Source organism: Pleurodeles waltl, chromosome 8 (genome assembly GCF_031143425.1).
Source record: "Pleurodeles waltl isolate 20211129_DDA chromosome 8, aPleWal1.hap1.20221129, whole genome shotgun sequence".
Classification (NCBI taxonomy): Eukaryota; Metazoa; Chordata; class Amphibia; order Caudata; family Salamandridae; genus Pleurodeles; species Pleurodeles waltl.
This window is the reverse complement of record NC_090447.1, coordinates 444,012,965-444,032,574: the sequence shown is the minus strand read 5'-3', so window position 1 is coordinate 444,032,574 and position 19,610 is coordinate 444,012,965.

The following is a 19,610-nucleotide window of genomic DNA, read 5'->3' as shown; positions in this document are numbered from 1 at the left end:
AGTCATAAGTGGTGAATAGTTCCACCCACCTGCAGGGACCCTGGAGCACGTTTTCCAATATGTTTTCTTAAACTTTGATGTTCCCCTTTCTTCAGGAACGCCTGCAGTGTCACTTAAGAATGTTATTATGCAGCCTAAAGAATAAGCCATAGTGGCCAAAATTCTTCATCTTGTTGATGCAAAAGGGAAATAGATCAAGGAGACATGCAGTAAAAAGCATGAGTAATTTGAAAAATCACAGACAAAATCTTTCACAAACTCTTTTGCAATGTGAGATAAGGATGAATGAATGCAGGCAGTATAGGTCATAGAATGCCATTATAAAGGAAGTAAAAGGAGAGAGTGTCTCTAAGATCCCTGGGACCTCCACTATCCTATCATGCTTAGTGAGAGGCAGTTACCTCAGTTCTGTTTTCCGGCTCCTGCTGGCAGGACCCTGGAGCATGGAGCTCGATCTTTTAAGTTTTTTTTCTTCTAAAATGGATCATAAATTTCAGTGACAACAGCTTCCCTTGGCGTCTTTTTCCTTTTGGTTTTTATCTTCTTCTGAAAGGGAATTTAGGCATTTTTGCTTGAAAAAATGCCTTCTCTTTTTGACAAATGTTCATGCATTGGCAGAAAAAAGGCCAAAACAGACCCCATTAAGGTCTGTGTCATCTGCTTGCTTTCCTCACACCTTTCTGCCTCCTTTACCATCTGCAAGATGTTTTCCAGACGCACCCTGCATGACAGGGAGAATATCCGCCTTGAAGGGAGAGCATAGAGACGACAGCAGCAAGAAGTCAGTGTGACCTCTGTGCAATGGGAAGGTCAGTCTTACACTAGAGCGCTTCCCTCAGCCTCCACTGGATGTGGAAGGTCTGGGAGGCATTTTTCAGGAATAAAATGCTTTCGGTCCCGTTTGACATTGAGGAGATTGATGTCGAGAGGAGGTACGGCACCAACATGTTTGCCATCAATGACTGGCTCAACATCGTACAAACGTCATCCATCGATGTCAAGACATCGCACAACATCGAGGAGTTCTGCTCATCGACGCACGCCATCGAGGAGTGCATCGGCGTCTATGGATGCTGGCTCACTGTCGCCACAAAGGAAACATTGTCGTGAGAGATCAATGTCGAGGAGCCAATCAAAATTGATGCTTAGACTCCGAAGAGAGAGGTCGACATCGAAGAGTCCCTCAATGTCGAGAAGGGAAAAATCTGCAAAAAGGAAGATTTATTCTTCATCTGGGTTGCAGCATTCCAGAGATGTTTCTTCATCTCTGGTAGTCATCTGCTCATCTCCTTCTCCTCCTCCTACCACCTCTCCCCCGCCGGCTGCTATGCCTCCTCCTCAGCCACCAAATCCAGTCCTTCCGGCACCTGTGCTTCTACCTCCTCCAGTGCCGAGGTGCCTAGCACCGATCCAGCTCCTAGACCACAAACACGCCCAAGGTCGCACCATCATTCCCATCATGGCTGTCATATATCTGGACATTCTTCTAATAGATCGCGACATCCACGTCACAGATTACACCAAAGGTCAAGATCGGGATCTCACTGCTGATATCATGGGGATACATCCTCATTAACCAGGGACTATTCGCTCACATAATCAGACTCCCCTCAATCTTGTTCCTCACCGGTAGATGATATAACCACCTTTCAGGAGGTTCTTGTTCGAGGTGCGGCTAAGCTTAATATACCAATGGCTGTTCCAGCACAGTCCACCTTGGTAATTTTTGAAATGCTTCATCAATGTACATCCTCAAGGCCTTTGCTCCTGCTAGTGCCGGGTCTTCTTCAACCCTCCATGAACTTGTTTCTAAGTCGGCTCCTTACAGGCTCCAGGAAAAGTATCGTCCTCCAGACCAAGATCCTTTGTTTCTGCTCTCCGATCTTCCACCTGACTCAGTAGTAATCCTGGCTGACCACAAATCTCATGCCACCTCACATTCTGCTACTTCTCCCCTGGATAAAGACAGCAGAAAATTGGATTTGACGGGCTGCAACGCCTGTAATACTGCAGCTACATCTATGAAGGCGGCCAGTCCAACCACCCTCTTGGGCAGATGTGAAAGAGCCCTGTGGGACTCCATCCTCCATTTCGCGAACCACCTCTCAAGAAATCAAAGTGCGGATTTTCTGGAGATCATTCAATAAGGTGCCATCGTCTCTAATTAGATCATTAGTGTGGCAGTAGATTCATTTTTACTCACAGCAAATGCTTACTGCCATGGTGTGTCCTTGAGAAGGCATGCCTGGCTCCGGCTAACATTGTTAAAACAAGAACCTCAGCAACGTATACTGAACTTGCCATTCTCAGGCTCCACACTGTTGATGATGAAATAGCAAGGATGAAGACTGAAGTAAGCACTTTGAAAGCCATAGGTCTTGAAAGATCCAAAGAGCAACGCAGATCCTTCTGACCTTTCCACCGTCACTTTCCCTCTCAGAGGATTCAAACCCCTCATTGGCTGCCTGGAAGATCTCAGCAGCAGTATCAAAGGTCCTACCAACCTCAACGTAAACAGCAAAGATGACGGGTGGCACACCAGCCCAATCAGTGTACCCAACAACCTCCAACTTCAAAACTCTGAATGCTTTCTTCCCACTCTTCCGTTACCCACTCCGGTGGGGGAAGCATCACAAATTACGTGACAGAGTGGCAAAACATTACGACAGACGCCTGGGTCTTCAACATTGAGCAGAATGGGTATTGTCTCAGGTTCACCGCCCCACCACCGTCTGTTCCACCAAGGTCATCCACTTCTCATTTCGATGTGCTAAAGATAGAAGTCACCATCTTGTTGCAAAAGAAGGCAGTGGAATCTGTTCCATTCAACCAGCGGGGAAAAGGCATTTACTTCAGGTACTTCCTCATACTAAAAAAGGACAGACAAGAGTTCAGACCCATTCTCGATCTCAAGCTTCTCAACAAATGGATTCAAAAGGAAAAGTTCAGGTTGCTGGCCTTACACCAAATATACCCCCAGATTCGCCATGGAGACTGGATTTGCTCTGTCGACCTGCACGATGCCTACTTTTAAATTCCCATCACAAAGAAGAATTGGAAGTCCCTACGGTTCGTGGTGGGTCAAGTTCAATACCAATTCACCGTTCTTCCATTTGGTTTCAAGTCAGTACCCAGATATTTCTCCAAGTGCATGGCTGTGGTGGCAGCACATCTATGAAAGCACCAACTCTTTGTCTACCCATATTTGGATGACTGGCTGATCAAGGCATCCACCTTTCCAGAACCCCAATTGCATTTCAAATGGACTTGCAATCTCATGTATAGGTTGGGTCTTCATGTCAACTTTCCCAAGTCCACGGCAACCCAGTCCAGAAGATGCACTACTTAAAAAGCTAACATCGACACACTCACAAACTACTCTCTTATAGGCTCCATGGCCTCTTGTATCTTTCTTGCTCCCAATGCTCTCCTCCACATGCAACCTCTCCAGGAGTGCCTATAGGACCAGTAGGACCAGTCTACAGGAAATTGGGAAAACACGATCACTCTGCTCATCCACGCAATCAGATCTCTCAGCTGGTGGTGCTCTCACAACAATCTCCTACAAGGGTTACCGTTTCGTCAGCAGAAAACAGAGAAGTGTGATGGATGCCTCTCTCTTCAGAATGGGGAGCCCATATGGATCACATACAGATACAAGGTTCATAGTCTCCGAGGGAGATGACATACCACATCAATCTCCCCGAACTCCAAGTAGTTCACCTAGCTCCCAAGGCGTTTCCACAGTCCTTCAACACCAACACCTTGCTCGTTCCGACGGACAATAAAACCACCATGTACTACCTGAACATGCAGGGAGGAAACAAATCCAGAGCCCTGTCACAAGAGGCAGAGACAATATGGCACTGGATCCTTGCCAGGATTGTGTACGTAATAGCAATTCACCTTCCAGACATTCAGAATGGCCAGGCAGATGCACTCAGGAGGGCTCTCGTCGAAAACCACGAGTGGGTATTGAACGAAGATGTCGTTCAAAATATTTTCTGCTTGTGGGTACACCTTCTATTGACCTCTTCAACACTGTGGAAGACAAAAAAAGCTGCGACTTCGGCGGCAGGTTTTACAATCCAGAACTGTTGGGAAATGCCCTGTGGATCGAATGGTCCAACACATTTTTTATGCTTTTCCACCAATTCCCCTGACCCCGATAGTCATGCTTAAGCTTTCAACAATGACAGCCAGGATGATCCTCATCGTACCAGAGCGGCTGAGGCAATGATGGTTCCCAGACCTTCTTCACTGGTCGCTCTGTCCACATCTCAGTCTGCCATGCAGGCCAGACCTCCTGACAAAATTCGGAGGCCAGATGAGACATCCCAACCTCTCCTCCTTGAATTTGGTAGCATGGCTCCTGAGCTAGTACAGCATGGACACCTTAACCTACCGCAGGACTGTATGGAGGTTCTGAAAGAGGCAAAGCAGCCTTCCAGCCGGCCTGCATCTGCTTTCAAATGGAAGAGATTCTGCATCTGGTGTTCCTTCAAGAATATAGACCCCACACCTTGCAAGGAGGATATCATTCTTCCATATTTGTTGCACCTTGCTAAATCTGGCCTACAATTCTCTTTCATTGAAGTGCACCTGGCAGCTGTCACTGCATACAGGAAAAGTCCTTCATAAATCTCTATCTTTAAAATCCCAGTCATCAAAGATTTCCTAGAGGGGTTAATGAAAGTATTTCCTCCTATTAGGCGCCATTCTCCACATTGGGATCTTAAAGTGGTCCTTTTGCATCTCATGCAACAATCGTTTGAGCCCATACACAAGGTATCTCTCCAACACCTCATTTGGAAAACAGCTTTCCTTGTGGCAATTGGCATCCAGGTCCTCTGTGATAAGGAACCATACAGAGTCTTCCACTCTTCCAAACTAGTAATGTGCACACATCCTAAATTCCTACCTAGGGTTATCTCTGATTTTCATGTGAACCATACTAAATCTTCACCAACTTTCTTTCAAAATCCATCTACTCCTGCAAAGAGAACACTTCATTCTCTGGCTATAAAGAGGGTTTTTAAAGTTTACCTAAACAAAACCAGATCTATTTGCAGATCACAGCAACTGTTCATTAACCATGGTCCTGTTCACACAGGTTTGGCCACCTCCAAGCAATAGCTCTCCAGGAGGATTGTATCATGTATCCTGTACTGTTACCAGCTAGCTAATAAAATTCTTGTTGGTAGACCAAAAGCACATTCCACGACTTCCTTAATGAGAAATATCCGCTTGGAAGATATTTGCAGAGTGGCTACATGGAGGTTTGTCCACACGTTCACTAAGCACTATTTTCTTGATTCTTGATTTGCACTTCTCATCTGATCATGTGATGGGGGCATGAGAGGCTTCAAAGGGAAGGAAAGGAATTTCCTTCCCTTTGAAGTCTCTCAGAGCATTTCAGAAGCCGGATCTTAAAGCGATCCGGCTTCTGAAATGCCCACTAGATACCAGGGATTTATTTTTCTACAGAAACTTGCATAAGGGGAGCAACCCCTTGGGCAAGGGTTACTCCCCAGGGGGGCAATTTTTTTTCAAGGCCTTTTCTGCCTTGGGGGCAGATCGGCCTATTGTTATTAAGCCGATCTGCTCCGAGAGGGGGCAAAAACCACTAGGCACCAGGGATCTTTTTTTTGTTTTTTTTTGTTTTTAGAGTTGGGGAGAGACCCCTTAGGCAAGGGTCGCTCCCCTAGGGGGCACATTATATTTAGGCCATTTCTGCACCCCTTCGGGCACATCAGCCTATTTTTATGAGGCCAGTATGCCTCCAAGGGGGGCAGAAACCACTAGACACCAGGGAGGTTTTATTTATGGCGAATTCACGGAAGGGGAGTGTGGTGGTGGCAACTAACTAGCATGGGCCCGGTTATGCCCCCACTCCAACTGAAGGGAGTAACAGTCTTTCAGCTCTCCCCCACACTCTAAAATATCTTATCCCACAGCAAGCAAGAAGACATTTGATTATTTTGGGTTTTGGATTTAAATTTGGGCCATGAGAACTTGGCTAACTCTCAAAATCGTCCCATCTGGGTGATTCCAGGGTGGTGTGTTTCACATGCAACCACACCATTTTCTTACCCACAATGCCCTGCAAACCTCCAACTTTGCTGGAAATCACACATTGTTCCCAAGATTTTGTGATGGAACCTTCCAGAATCTGCAGGAATCCACAAAATTCCTACCACCCAGCATTGTCTCATTTATACTGATAAAAATTCTGCTGCACTTGTCAGCCTAAAAATGTTTTTTTTCAAACTGCGCTTTTTGACCCGCTTTGGTTCCCCCTCAATTTCGACATGTTTTTGGCTCTTCCCTGTCACAAGCACTTGGCCCACCTACACAAATGAGGTATAATTTTTACTGGGAGACTGAGGGGAACGTTGGGTGGTATGAAATTTGTCCCGGTGCGGTGATCCCACACAGAAATGTGGGGAAAATGAGATTTTTGAGCTAAATTTGAGGTTTGCCAAGGATTCTGGGTAAGAAAACATTGGAGGATCCACACAAGTCACACCCCCCTGGATTCCCTCGGGTGTCTAGTTTTCAGAAATGTCTGGGTTTGGTAGGTTTCCCAAGATGGCTGCTGAGCCCAGGACCAGAAACGCAGCTGCCTCCCCCCCCCCCACAAAAACAGGTAGTTTTGTATTTGATAATTTTGATGTGTCCAGATAGTGTTTTGGGGCATTTCCATTCGCAGGCAGTAGGCCTACCCACAAAAGTGAGGTACTATTTTTATCGGGAGACTTGGGCGAATGCTGGGTGGAAGGAAATTTGTGGCTCCTCTCAGATTCCAGAACTTTCTGTCACCGAAATGTGAGGAAAAAGTGTTTTTTTTGCCTAATTTTGAGGTTTGCAAAGGACACCCCCCATCTTGGATTCCCCTATGTGTCTAGTTTTCACAACTGCACAGGTTTGCTAGGTTTCCATAGGTGCGGGCTGAGCTAGGGGCCAAAATCCACAGCTAGGTACTTTGCACAAAACAACTCTGTTTTCTTTGTGAAAATGTGATATGTCCACGTTGTGTTTTGGGGCATCTCCTGTTGCGGGCGCTAGGCCTACCCCACAAGTGAGGTACCATTGTTATCGGGAGACTTGGAGGAACACTGGGGGGAAGGAAATTTGTGGCTCCTCTCAGATACCAGAACTTTCTGTCACCGAAATGTGAGGAAAAAGTGTTTTTTTTGCCTAATTTTGAGGTTTGAAAGGATTCTGGGTAACAGAATCTGGTCAGAGCCCCACAAGTCACCCCATCTTGGATTCTCCTAGGTGTCTAGTTTTACAAAATGCACAGGTTTGCTAGGTTTCCCTAGGTGCCAGCTGAGCTAGGAGCCAAAATCCACAGCTAGGTACTATGCAAAAAACAGCTCTGTTTTCTTTGTGAAAATGTGAAGTGTCCACGATGTGTTTTGGGGCATTTCCTGTCGCTTGCGCTAGGCCTACTCCTATAAGTGAGGTACCATTTTTATCAGGAGACTTTGGGGAACGTTGGGTGGAAGGACATTTGTGGCTCCTCTCTGATTTCAGAACTTTCTGTCACCAAAATGAGAGGAAAAAGTATTTTTTTGGCCAAATTTTGAGGTTCGCAAAGGATTCTGGGTAACAGAACCGGTCAGAGCCCCACAAGTCACCCCATCTTGGATTCCCCTAGGTGTCTAGTTTTAAAAAATGCACAGGTTTGCTAGGTTTCCCTAGGTGCCGGCTGAGCTAGAGACCAAAATCCACAGCTAGGCACTTTGCACAAAACAGCTCTGTTTTCTTTGTGAAAATGTGATGTGTCCACGTTGTGTTTTGGGTGGCATTTCCTTTCACGGGCGCTACGCGTACCCCCACAAGCAAGGTACCATTTTTATCGGGAGACTTAGGGGAATGCTGGGTGGAAGGAAATTTGTGGCTCCTCTCTGATTCCAGAACATTTTGTCACCGAAATGAGAGGAAAAAGTGTTTTTTTGGCCAAATGTTGAGGTTTGCAAAGGATTCTGGGTAGCAGAACATGGTCAGAGCCCCTCAAGTCAACCCATCTTGGATTCCCCTAGGTGTCTTGTTATAAACAATGCACAGGTTTGCTAGGTTTCTCCAGGTGCCGGCTGAGCTAGACGCCAAAATCCACAGCTAGGCACTTTGCAAAAAACAGCTCTGTTTTCTTTGTGAAAATGTGCTGTGTTATCGTTGTGTTTTGGGGCATTTCCTGTCGCGGGCGCTAGGCTTACCCCTACAAGTGAGGTAACCTTTTTATCGGGAGACTTGGGGGAACGCTGGGTGGAAGGAAATGTGTGGCTCCTCTCTAATTCCAGAACTTTCTGTAACCGAAATGAGAGGAAAAAGTATTTTTTTGGCCACATTTTGAGGTTTGCAAAGGATTCTGGGTAACAGAACCTGGTCAAAGCCCCACAAGTCACCCCATCTTGGATTTCCCTAGGTGTCTAGTTTTAAAAAATGCACAGGTTTGCTAGGTTTCCCTGGGTGCCGGCTGAGCTAGAGGCCAAAATCCACAGCTAGGCACTTTGCAAAAAACAGCTCTGTTTTCTTTGTGAAAATGTGATGTGTCCATGTTGTGTTTTGGGTGGCATTTCTTTTCGCGGGCGCTAGGCCTACCCCCACAAGTGAGGTACCATTTTTATCGGGAGACTTGGGGGAACGCTGGGTGGAAGGACATTTGTGGCTTCTATCTGATTCCAGAATCTTCTGTCACCGAAGTGAGAGGAAAAAGTGTTTTTTTGGCCAAATTTTGAGGTTTGCAAAGGATTCTGGGTAACAGAACTTGGTCAGAGCCCCACAAGTCACCACATCTTGGATTCCCTTAGGTGTCTAGTTTTAAACAATACACAGGTTTGCTAGGTTTCCCTAGGTGTCGGCTGAGCTAGAGGCCAAATTCCACAGCTAGGCACTTTGCAAAATACAGCTCTGTTTTTTTTTGTGAAAATGTGATGTGTCCACGTTGTGTTTTGGGGCATTTCCCGTCACGGGCGCTAGACCTACCCCCACAAGTGAAGTACAATTTTTATCGGGAGACTTGGGAGAACGCTGGGTGGAAGGAAATTTGTGGCTCCTCTCTGATTCCAGAACTTTATGTCACGGAAATGAGAGGAAAAAGTGTTTTTGGGCCGAATTTTGAGGTTTGCAAAGGATTCTGGGTAACAGAACCTGGCCAGAGCCCCACAAGTCACCCCATCTTGGATTCCCCAGGTGTCTAGTTTTCAAAACTGCGCAGGTTTGCTAGGTTTCCCTAGGTGCCGGCTGAGCTAGAGGCCAAATTCCACAGCTAGGCACTTTGCAAAAAACAGCTCTGGTTTTTTTTTGGTGAAAATGTGATGTGTCCACGTTGTGTTTTGGGGCATTTCCTGTCACGGGCGCTAGACCTATCCCCACAAGTGAAGTACAATTTTTATCAGGAGACTTGGGGTAACGCTGGGTGGAAGGAAATTTGTGGCTCCTCTCTGATTTCAGAACTTTCTGTCACTGAAATGAGAGGAAAAAGTATTTTTTGGGCCAAATTTTGAGGTTCGCAAAGGATTCTGGGTAACAGAACCTGGTCAGAGTCCCACAAGTCACCCCATCTTGGCTTCCCCTAGGTGTCTAGTTTTGAAAAATGCACAGGTTTGCTAGGTTTCCCTAGGTGCCGACTGAGCTAGAGGCCAAAATCCACAGCTAGACACTTTGCAAAAACAGCTCTGTTTCTTTTTGTGAAAATGTGATGTGTCCACGTTGTGTTTTGGGGCATTTCCTGTCACGGGCGCTAGGCCTACCCCTACAAGTGAGGTACCATTTTTATCGGGAGACTTAGAGGAACACTGGGTGGAAGAACATTTGTGGCTCCTATCTGATTCAAGAACTTTCTGTCATCGAGATGAGAGGAAAAAGCATTTTTTTGGCCTGATTTTGAGGTTTGCTAAGGATTCTGGGTAACAGAACCTGGTCAGAGCCCCACAAGTCACCTCATCTTGGATTCCCCTAGGTGTCTAGTTTTATAAAATGCACAGGTTTGCTAGGTTTCCCTAGGTGCCGGCTGAGCTAGAGGCCAAAATCCACAGCTAGGCACTTTGCACAAAACAGCTCTGTTTTCTTTGTGAAAATGTGATGTGTCCACGTTGTGTTTTGGGGCATTTCCCGTCACGGGCGCTAGACCTACCCCCACAAGTGAAGTACAATTTTTATCGGGAGACTTGGGAGAACGCTGGGTGGAAGGAAATTTGTGGCTCCTCTCTGATTCCAGAACTTTATGTCACGGAAATGAGAGGAAAAAGTGTTTTTGGGCCGAATTTTGAGGTTTGCAAAGGATTCTGGGTAACAGAACCTGGCCAGAGCCCCACAAGTCACCCCATCTTGGATTCCCCAGGTGTCTAGTTTTCAAAACTGCGCAGGTTTGCTAGGTTTCCCTAGGTGCCGGCTGAGCTAGAGGCCAAATTCCACAGCTAGGCACTTTGCAAAAAACAGCTCTGGTTTTTTTTTGGTGAAAATGTGATGTGTCCACGTTGTGTTTTGGGGCATTTCCTGTCACGGGCGCTAGACCTATCCCCACAAGTGAAGTACAATTTTTATCAGGAGACTTGGGGTAACGCTGGGTGGAAGGAAATTTGTGGCTCCTCTCTGATTTCAGAACTTTCTGTCACTGAAATGAGAGGAAAAAGTATTTTTTGGGCCAAATTTTGAGGTTCGCAAAGGATTCTGGGTAACAGAACCTGGTCAGAGTCCCACAAGTCACCCCATCTTGGCTTCCCCTAGGTGTCTAGTTTTGAAAAATGCACAGGTTTGCTAGGTTTCCCTAGGTGCCGACTGAGCTAGAGGCCAAAATCCACAGCTAGACACTTTGCAAAAACAGCTCTGTTTCTTTTTGTGAAAATGTGATGTGTCCACGTTGTGTTTTGGGGCATTTCCTGTCACGGGCGCTAGGCCTACCCCTACAAGTGAGGTACCATTTTTATCGGGAGACTTAGAGGAACACTGGGTGGAAGAACATTTGTGGCTCCTATCTGATTCAAGAACTTTCTGTCATCGAGATGAGAGGAAAAAGCATTTTTTTGGCCTGATTTTGAGGTTTGCTAAGGATTCTGGGTAACAGAACCTGGTCAGAGCCCCACAAGTCACCTCATCTTGGATTCCCCTAGGTGTCTAGTTTTATAAAATGCACAGGTTTGCTAGGTTTCCCTAGGTGCCGGCTGAGCTAGAGGCCAAAATCCACAGCTAGGCACTTTGCACAAAACAGCTCTGTTTTCTTTGTGAAAATGTGATGTGTCCACGTTGTGTTTTGGGTGGCATTTCCTTTCGCAGGCGCTAGGCCTACCCTCACAAGTGAGGTACAATTTTTATCGGGAGACTTGGGGTAACGCTGGGTGGAAGGAAATTTGTGGCTCCTCTCTGATTTCAGAACTTTCTGTCACTGAAATGAGAGGAAAAAGTATTTTTTTGGCCAAATTTTGAGGTTCGCAAAGGATTCTGGGTAACAGAACCTGGTCAGAGTCCCACAAGTCACCCCATCTTGGATTCCCCTAGGTGTCTAGTTTTTAAAAATGCACAGGTTTGCTAGGTTTCCCTAGGTGCCGACTGAGCTAGAGGCCAAAATCCACAGCTAGGCACTTTGCAAAAAACAGCTCTGTTTCTTTTTGTGAAAATGTGATGTGTCCACGTTGTGTTTTGGGGCATTTCCTGTCACGGGCGCTAGGCCTACCCCTACAAGTGAGGTACCATTTTTATCGGGAGACTTGGAGGAACACTGGGTGGAAGGACATTTGTGGCTCCTATCTGATTCAAGAACTTTCTGTCACCGAGATGAGAGGAAAAAGCATTTTTTTGGCCTGATTTTAGGTTTGCTAAGGATTCTGGGTAACAGAACCTGGTCAGAGCCCCACAAGTCACCTCATCTTGGATTCCCCTAGGTGTCTACTTTTATAAAATGCACAGGTATGCTAGGTTGCCCTAGGTGCCGGCTGAACTAGAGGCCAAAATCCACAGCTAGGCACTTTGCAAAAAACAGCTCTGTTTTCTTTGTGAAAATGTGCTGTGTCCACATTGTGTTTTGGGGCATTTCCTGTCGCGGGCGCTAGGCTTACCCCTTCAAGTGAGGTAACTTTTTTATCGGGAGACTTGGGGGAACGCTGGGTGGAAGGAAATGTGTGGCTCCTCTCTAATTCCAGAACTTTCTGTAACCGAAATAAGAGGAAAAAGTGTTTTTTGGGCCAAATTTTGAGGTTTGCAAAGGATTCTGGGTAACAGAACATGGTCAGAGCCCCACAAGTCAACCCCTCTTAGATTCCCCTAGGTGTCTAGTTTTTAGAAATGCACAGGTCTGCTAGGTTTCCCTAGGTGCTGGCTGAGCTAGAGGCCAAAATCCACAGCTAGGCACTTTGCAAAAAACAGCTCTGTTTTCTTTGTGAAAATGTGATGTGTCCATGTTGTGTTTTGGGGCATTTCCTGTCGCGGGCGCTAGGCCTACCCATACAAGTGAGGTACCATTTTTATCGGGAGACTTGAGGGAACGCTGTGTGGAAGGAAATTTGTGGCTCCTCTCTGATTCCAGAACTTTCTATCACCGAAATGAGAGGAAAATGTGTTTTTTTTTGGCCACATTTTGAGGTTTGCAAAGGATTCTGGGTACAGAAAATGGTCAAAGCCCCACAAGTCACCCCATCTTGGATTTCCCTAGGTGTCTAGTTTTCACAAATGCACAGGTTTGCTAGGTTTCCCTAGGTGCCGGCTGAGCTAGAGGCCAAAATCCACAGATAGGCACTTTGCACAAAACAGCTCTGTTTCTTTTTGTGAAAATGTGATGTGTCCATGTTGTGTTTTGGGGCATTTACTGTCGCGGGCGCTAGGCCTACCCCTATAAGTGAGGTACCATTTTTATCAGGAGACTTCGCGGAACGTTGCGTGGAAGGAAATTTGTGGCTCCTCTCTGATTTCAGAACTTTCTGTCACCGAAATGAGAGGAAAAAGTGTTTTTTGGCCAAATTTTGAGGTTTGCAAAGGATTCTGGGTAACAGAACCTGGTAAAAGCCCCACAAGTCACCCCTTCTTGGATTCCCCTAGGTGTTTAGTTTTAAAAAAAGGACAGGTTTGCCATGTTTCCCTAGGTGCCGGCTGAGCTAGAGGCCAAAATCCACAGCTAGGCACTTTGCACAAAACAGCTCTTTTTTCTTTGTGAAAATGTGATGTGTCCATGTTATGTTTTGGGTGGCATTTCTTTTTGCGGGCGCTAGGCCTAACCCAACAACTGAGGTACCATTTTTATCAGGAGACTTCGTGGAACGTTGCGTGGAAGGAAATTTGTGGCTCCTCTCTGATTTCAGAACTTTCTGTCACTGAAATGAGAGGAAAAAGTCTTTTTGTGGCCAAATTTTGAGGTTTGCAAAGGATTCTGGGTAACAGAACCTGGTCAGAGCCCCAAAAGTCACCCCATCTTGGATTCCCTTAGGTGCCTAGTTTTAAACAATGCACAGGTTTGCTAGGTTTCCCTAGTTGCCGGCTGAGCTAGAGGCCAAATTTCACAGGTAGGCACTTTGCAAAAAACAGCTCTGTTTCTTTTTGTGAAAATGTGATGTGTCCACGTTGTGTTTTGGGGCATTTCCTGTCACGGGCGCTAGGCCTACCCCTACAAGTGAGGTAGCATTTTTATCAGGAGACTTGGAGGAACACTGGGTGGAAGGACATTTGTGGCTCCTATCTGATTCAAGAACTTTCTGTCACCGAGATGAGAGGAAAAAGCATTTTTTTGGCCGGATTTTGAGGTTTGCTAAGGATTCTGGGTAACAGAACCTGGTCAGAGACCCACAAGTCACCTCATCTTGGATTCCCCTAGGTGTCTAGTTTTATAAAATGCACAGGTTTCCTAGGTTTCCCTAGGTGCCGGCTGAGCTAGAGGCCAAAATCCACAGCTAGGCACTTTGCACAAAACAGCTCTGTTTTCTTTGTGAAAATGTGATGTGTCCACGTTGTGTTTTGGGTGGCATTTACTTTCGCGGGCGCTAGGCCTACCCTCACAAGTGAGGTACAATTTTTATCGGGAGACTTGGGGTAACGCTGGGTGGAAGGAAATTTGTGGCTCCTCTCTGATTCCAGAACTTTCTGTCACCGAAATGAGAAGAAAAAGTGTTTTTTTGGCCAAATTTTGAGGTTCGCAAAGGATTCTGGGTAACAGAACATGGTCAGAGCCCCACAAGTCAACCCCTCTTAGATTCCCCTAGGTGTCTAGTTTTTAAAAATGCACAGGTTTGCTTAGTTTCCCTAGGTGCTGGCTGAGCTAGAGGCCAAAATCCACAGCTAGGCACTTTGCAAAAAACAGCTCTGTTTTCTTTGTGAAAATGTGATGTGTCCATGTTGTGTTTTGGGGCATTTCCTGTCGCGGGCGCTAGGCCTACCCATACAAGTGAGGTACCATTTTTATCGGGAGACTTGAGGGAACGCTGGGTGGAAGGAAATTTGTGGCTCCTCTCTGATTCAAGAACTTTCTATCACCGAAATGAGAGGAAAAAGTGTTTTTTTTTGGCCACATTTTGAGGTTTGCAAAGGATTCTGGGTACAGAACCTGGTCAAAGCCCCACAAGTCACCCCATCTTGGATTTGCCTCGGTGTCTAGTTTTCACAAATGCACAGGTTTGCTAGGTTTCCCTAGGTGCCGGCTGAGCTAGAGGCCAAAATCCACAGATAGGCACTTTGCACAAAACAGCTCTGTTTTCTTTGTGAAAATGTGATGTGTCCATGTTGTGTTTTGGGGCATTTCCTGTCGCGGGCGCTAGGCCTACCCATACAAGTGAGGTACCATTTTTATCGGGAGACTTGAGGGAACGCTGGGTGGAAGGAAATTTGTGGCTCCTCTCTGATTCCAGAACTTTCTGTCACCGAAATGAGAGGAAAAAGTGTTTTTTTTTGGCCACATTTTGAGGTTTGCAAAGGATTCTGGGTACAGAACCTGGTCAAAGCCCCACAAGTCACCCCATCTTGGATTTGCCTAGGTGTCTAGTTTTCACAAATGCACAGGTTTGCTAGGTTTCCCTAGGTGCCGGCTGAGCTAGAGGCCAAAATCCACAGATAGGCACTTTGCACAAAACAGCTCTGTTTTCTTTGTGAAAATGTGATGTGTCCACGTTATGTTTTGGGTGGCATTTCTTTTCGCGGGCGCTAGGCCTAACCCAGCAAGTGAGGTACCATTTTTATCGGGAGACTTGGGAGAATGCTGGGTGGAAGGACATTTGTGGCTTCTCTCTGATTCTAGAACTTTCTGTCACCGAAGTGAGAGGAAAAAGTGTTTTTTTGGCCACATTTTGAGGTTTGCAAAGGATTCTGGGTAACAGAACCTGGGCAGAGCCCCACAAGTCAACCCCTCTTAGATTCCCCTAGGTGTCTAGTTTTTAAAAATGCAGAGGTGTGCTAGGTTTCCTTAGGTGCCGGCTGAGCTAGAGGCCAAAATCCACAGCTAGGCACTTTGCAAAAAACAGCTCTGTTTTGTTTGTGAAAATGTGATGTGTCCACGTTGGGTTTTGGGGCATTTCCTATCACGGGCGCTAGACCTACCCCCACAAGTGAGGTACAATTTTTATCTGGAGACTTGAGGGAACGCTGGGTGGAAGGAAATTTGTGGCTCCTCTCTGATTTCAGAACTTTCTGTCACCAAAATGAGAGGAAAAAGTAGTTTTTTGGCCAAATTTTGAGGTTTGCAAAGGATTCTGGGTAACAGAACCTGGTCAGAGCCCCACAAGTCACCCCATCTTGGATTCCCCTAGGTGTCTAGTTTTAAAAAATGCACAGGTTTGCTAGGTTTCCCTAAGTGCCGGCTGAGCTAGAGGCCAAAATCCACAGCTCGGCACTTTGCACAAAACAGCTCTGTTTTCTTTGTGAAAATGTGATGTGTCCACGTTGTGTTTTGGGTGGTATTTCCTTTTGCGGGCGCTAGGCGTACCCCCACAAGTAAGGTACCATTTTTATCGGGAGACTTAGGGGAACGGTGGGTGGAAGGAAATTTGTGGCTCCTCTCTGATTCTAGAACTTTTTGTCACCGAAGTGAGAGGAAAAAGGGTTTTTTTGGCCAGATTTTGAGGTTTGCAAAGGATTCTGGGTAACAGAACTTGGTCAGAGCCCCACAAGTCACCCCATCTTGGATTCCCTTAGGTGTCTAGTTTTCAACAATGCACAGATTTGCTAGGTTTCCCTAGGTGCTGGCTGAGCTAGAGGCCAAATTCCACAGCTAGGCACTTTGCAAAAAACAGCTCTGTTTTCTTTGTGAAAATGTGATGTGTCCAGGTTCTGTTTTGGGGCATTTCCTGTCGCGGGCGCTAGGCCTACCCCTATAAGTGAGGTACAATTTTTATCGGGAGACTTGGGGTAACGCTGGGTGGAAGGAAATTTGTGGCTCCTCTCTGATTTCAGAACTTTCTGTCACTGAAATGAGAGGAAAAAGTATTTTTTTGGCCAAATTTTGAGGTTCGCAAAGGATTCTGGGTAACAGAATCTGGTCAAAGTCCCACAAGTCACCCCATCTTGGATTCCCCTAGGTGTCTAGTTTTATAAAATGCACAGGTTTGCTAGGTTTCCCTAGGTGCCGGCTGAGCTAGATGCCAAAATCCACACCTAGGCACTTTGCACAAAACAGGTCTGTTTTCTTTGTGAAAATGTGATGTGTCCACGTTGTGTTTTGTGTGGCAGTTCCTTTGCGGGCGCTAGGCCTACCCCCACAAGTGAGGTACCATTTTTATTGGGAAACTTAGGGGAACGCTGGGTGGAAGGACATTTGTGGCTCCTCTCTGATTCCAGAACTTTCTGTCACCGAAATGAGAGGAAAAAGTGTTTTTTGGCCATATTTTGAGGTTTGCAAAGGATTCTGGGTAACAGAACATGGTCAGAGCCCCACAAGTCAACCCCTCTTGGATTCCCTTAGGTGTCTAGTTTTAAACAATGCACAGGTTTGCTAGGTTTTCCTAAGTGCCGGCTGAGCTAGAGGCCAAAATCCACAGCTAGGCACTTTGCAAAAAACAGCTCTGTTTTCTTTGTGAAAATGTGATGTGTCCACGTTGTGTTTTGGGGCATTTCCTGTCGCGGGCGCTAGGCCTACCCCTATAAGTGAGGTACCATTTTTATCGGGAGACTTGGGGGAATGCTGAGTGGAAGGAAATTTGTGGCTCCTCTCAGATACCAGAACTTTCTGTCACCGAAATGTGAGGAAAAAGTGTTTTTTTTGCCTTATTTTGAGGTTTGAAAGGATTCTGGGTAACAGAATCTGGTCAGAGCCCCACAAGTCAACCCCTCTTAGATTCCCCTAGGTGTCTAGTTTTTAAAAATGCACAGGTTTGCTAGGTTTCCTTAGGTGCTGGCTGAGCTAGAGGCCAAAATCCACAGCTGGGCACTTTGCACAAAACAGCTCTGTTTTCTTTGTGAAAATGTGATGTGTCCACGTTGTGTTTTGGGTGGTATTTCCTTTTGCGGGCGCTAGGCGTACCCCCACAAGCAAGGTACCATTTTTATCGGGAGACTTAGAGGAATGCTGGGTGGAAGGAAATTTGTGGCTCATCTCTGATTCCAAAACTTTCTGTCACCGAAGTGAGAGGAAAAAGTGTTTTTTTGGCCAAATTTTGAGGTTTGCAAAGGATTCTGGGTAACAGAACCTGGTCAGAGCCCCACAAGTCACCCCATCTTGGATTCCCTTAGGTGTCTAGTGTTCAACAATGCACAGGTTTGCTAGATTTCCCTAGGTGCTGGCTGAGCTAGAGGCCAAATTCCACAACTAGGCACTTTGCAAAAAACAGCTCTGTTTTCTTTGTGAAATGTGATGTGTCCACGTTCTGTTTTAGGGCATTTACTGTCGCGGGCGCTAGGCCTACCCCTATAAGTGAGGTACCATTTTTATCAGGAGACTTCGGGGAACGTTGCGTGGAAGGAAATTTGTGGCTCCTCTCTGATTTCAGAACTTTCTGTCACCGAAATGAGAGGAAAAAGTGTTTTTTTGGCCATATTGTGAGGGTTGCAAAGGATTCTGGGTAACAGAACCTGGTAAAAGCCCCAGAAGTCACCCCTTCATGGATTCCCCTAGGTGTCTAGTTTTAAAAAATGCACAGGTTTGCTAGGTTTCCCTAGGTGCCGGCTGAGATGAAGCCAAAATCCACAGATAGGCACTTTGCACAAAACAGCTCTGTTTTCTTTGTGAAAATGTGATGTGTCCACGTTGTGTTTTGGGGCATTTCCTGTCGTGGGTGCTAGGCCTACCCCTACAAGTGAGGTACCATTTTTATCGGGAGACTTGGGGGAACGCTGGGTGGAAGGAAATTTGTGGCTTCTCCCTGATTCCAGAACTTTCTGTCACCGAAATGAGAGGAAAAAGTGTTTTTGTGGCCAAAGTTTGAGGTTTGCAAAGGATTCTGGGTAACAGAACATGGTCAGAGCCCCACAAGTCAACCCATCTTGGATTCCCCTGGGTGTCTAGTTTTTAGAAATGCACAGGTTTTCTAGGTTTCCCCAGGTGCTGGCTGAACTAGAGGCCAAAATCCACAGCTAGGCACTTTGCAAAAAACAGCTCTGTTTTGTTTGTGAAAATGTGATGTGTCCACGTTGTGTTTTGGGTGGCATTTCCTTTTGCGGGCGCTAGTCCTACCCCCTCAAGTGAGGTACCATTTTTATTGGGAGAGTTAGGGGAACGCTGGGTGGAAGGACATTTGTGGCTCCTCTCTGATTCCAGAACTTTCTGTCACCGAAATGAGAGGAAAAAGTGTTTTTTTGGTCAAATTTTTAGGTTTGCAAAGGATTCTGGGTAACAGAACATGGTCAGAGCCCCACAAGTCAACCCCTCTTAGATTCCCCTAGGTGTCTAGTTTTTAGAAATGCACAGGTTTGCTAGGTTTCCCTAGGTGCTGGCTGAGCTAGAAGCCAAAATCCACAGCTAGGCACTTTGCAAAAAACAGCTCTGTTTTCTTTGTGAAAATGTATGTGTCCATGTTGTGTTTTGGGGCATTTCCTGTCGTGGGCGCTAGGCCTACCCATACAAGTGAGGTACCATTTTTATCAGGAGACTTGAGGGAACGCTGGGTGGAAGGACATTTTTGGCTCCTCTGTGTTTCTAGAACTTTCTATCACCGAAATGAGAGGAAAAAGTTTTTTTTTTGGCCAAATTTTGAGGTTTGCAAAGGATTCTGGGTAACAGAACATGGTCAGAGCCCCACAAGTCACACCATCTTGGATTTGCCTAGGTGTCTAGTTTTCACAAATGCACAGGTTTGCTAGGTTTCCCTAGGTGCCGGCTGAGCTAGAGGCCAAAATCCACAGATAGGCACTTTGCACAAAACAGTTCTGTTTTCTTTGTGAAAATGTGATGTGTCCACGTTGTGTTTTGGGGCATCTCCTGTCGCGGGCGCTAGGCCTACCCCTATAAGTGAGGTATAATTTTTATCGGGGGACTTGGGGGAACGGTGGGTGGAAGGAAATTTGTGGCTCCTCTCAGATACCAGAACTTTCTGTCACCGAAATATGAGGAAAAAGTGTTTTTTTTGCCTAATTTTGAGGTTTGAAAGGATTCTGGGTAACAGAACATGGTCAGAGCCCCACAAGTCAACCCATCTTGGATTCCCTTAGGTGTCTAGTTTCAAAAAATGCACAGGTTTGCTAGGTTTCCCCAGGTGCTGGCT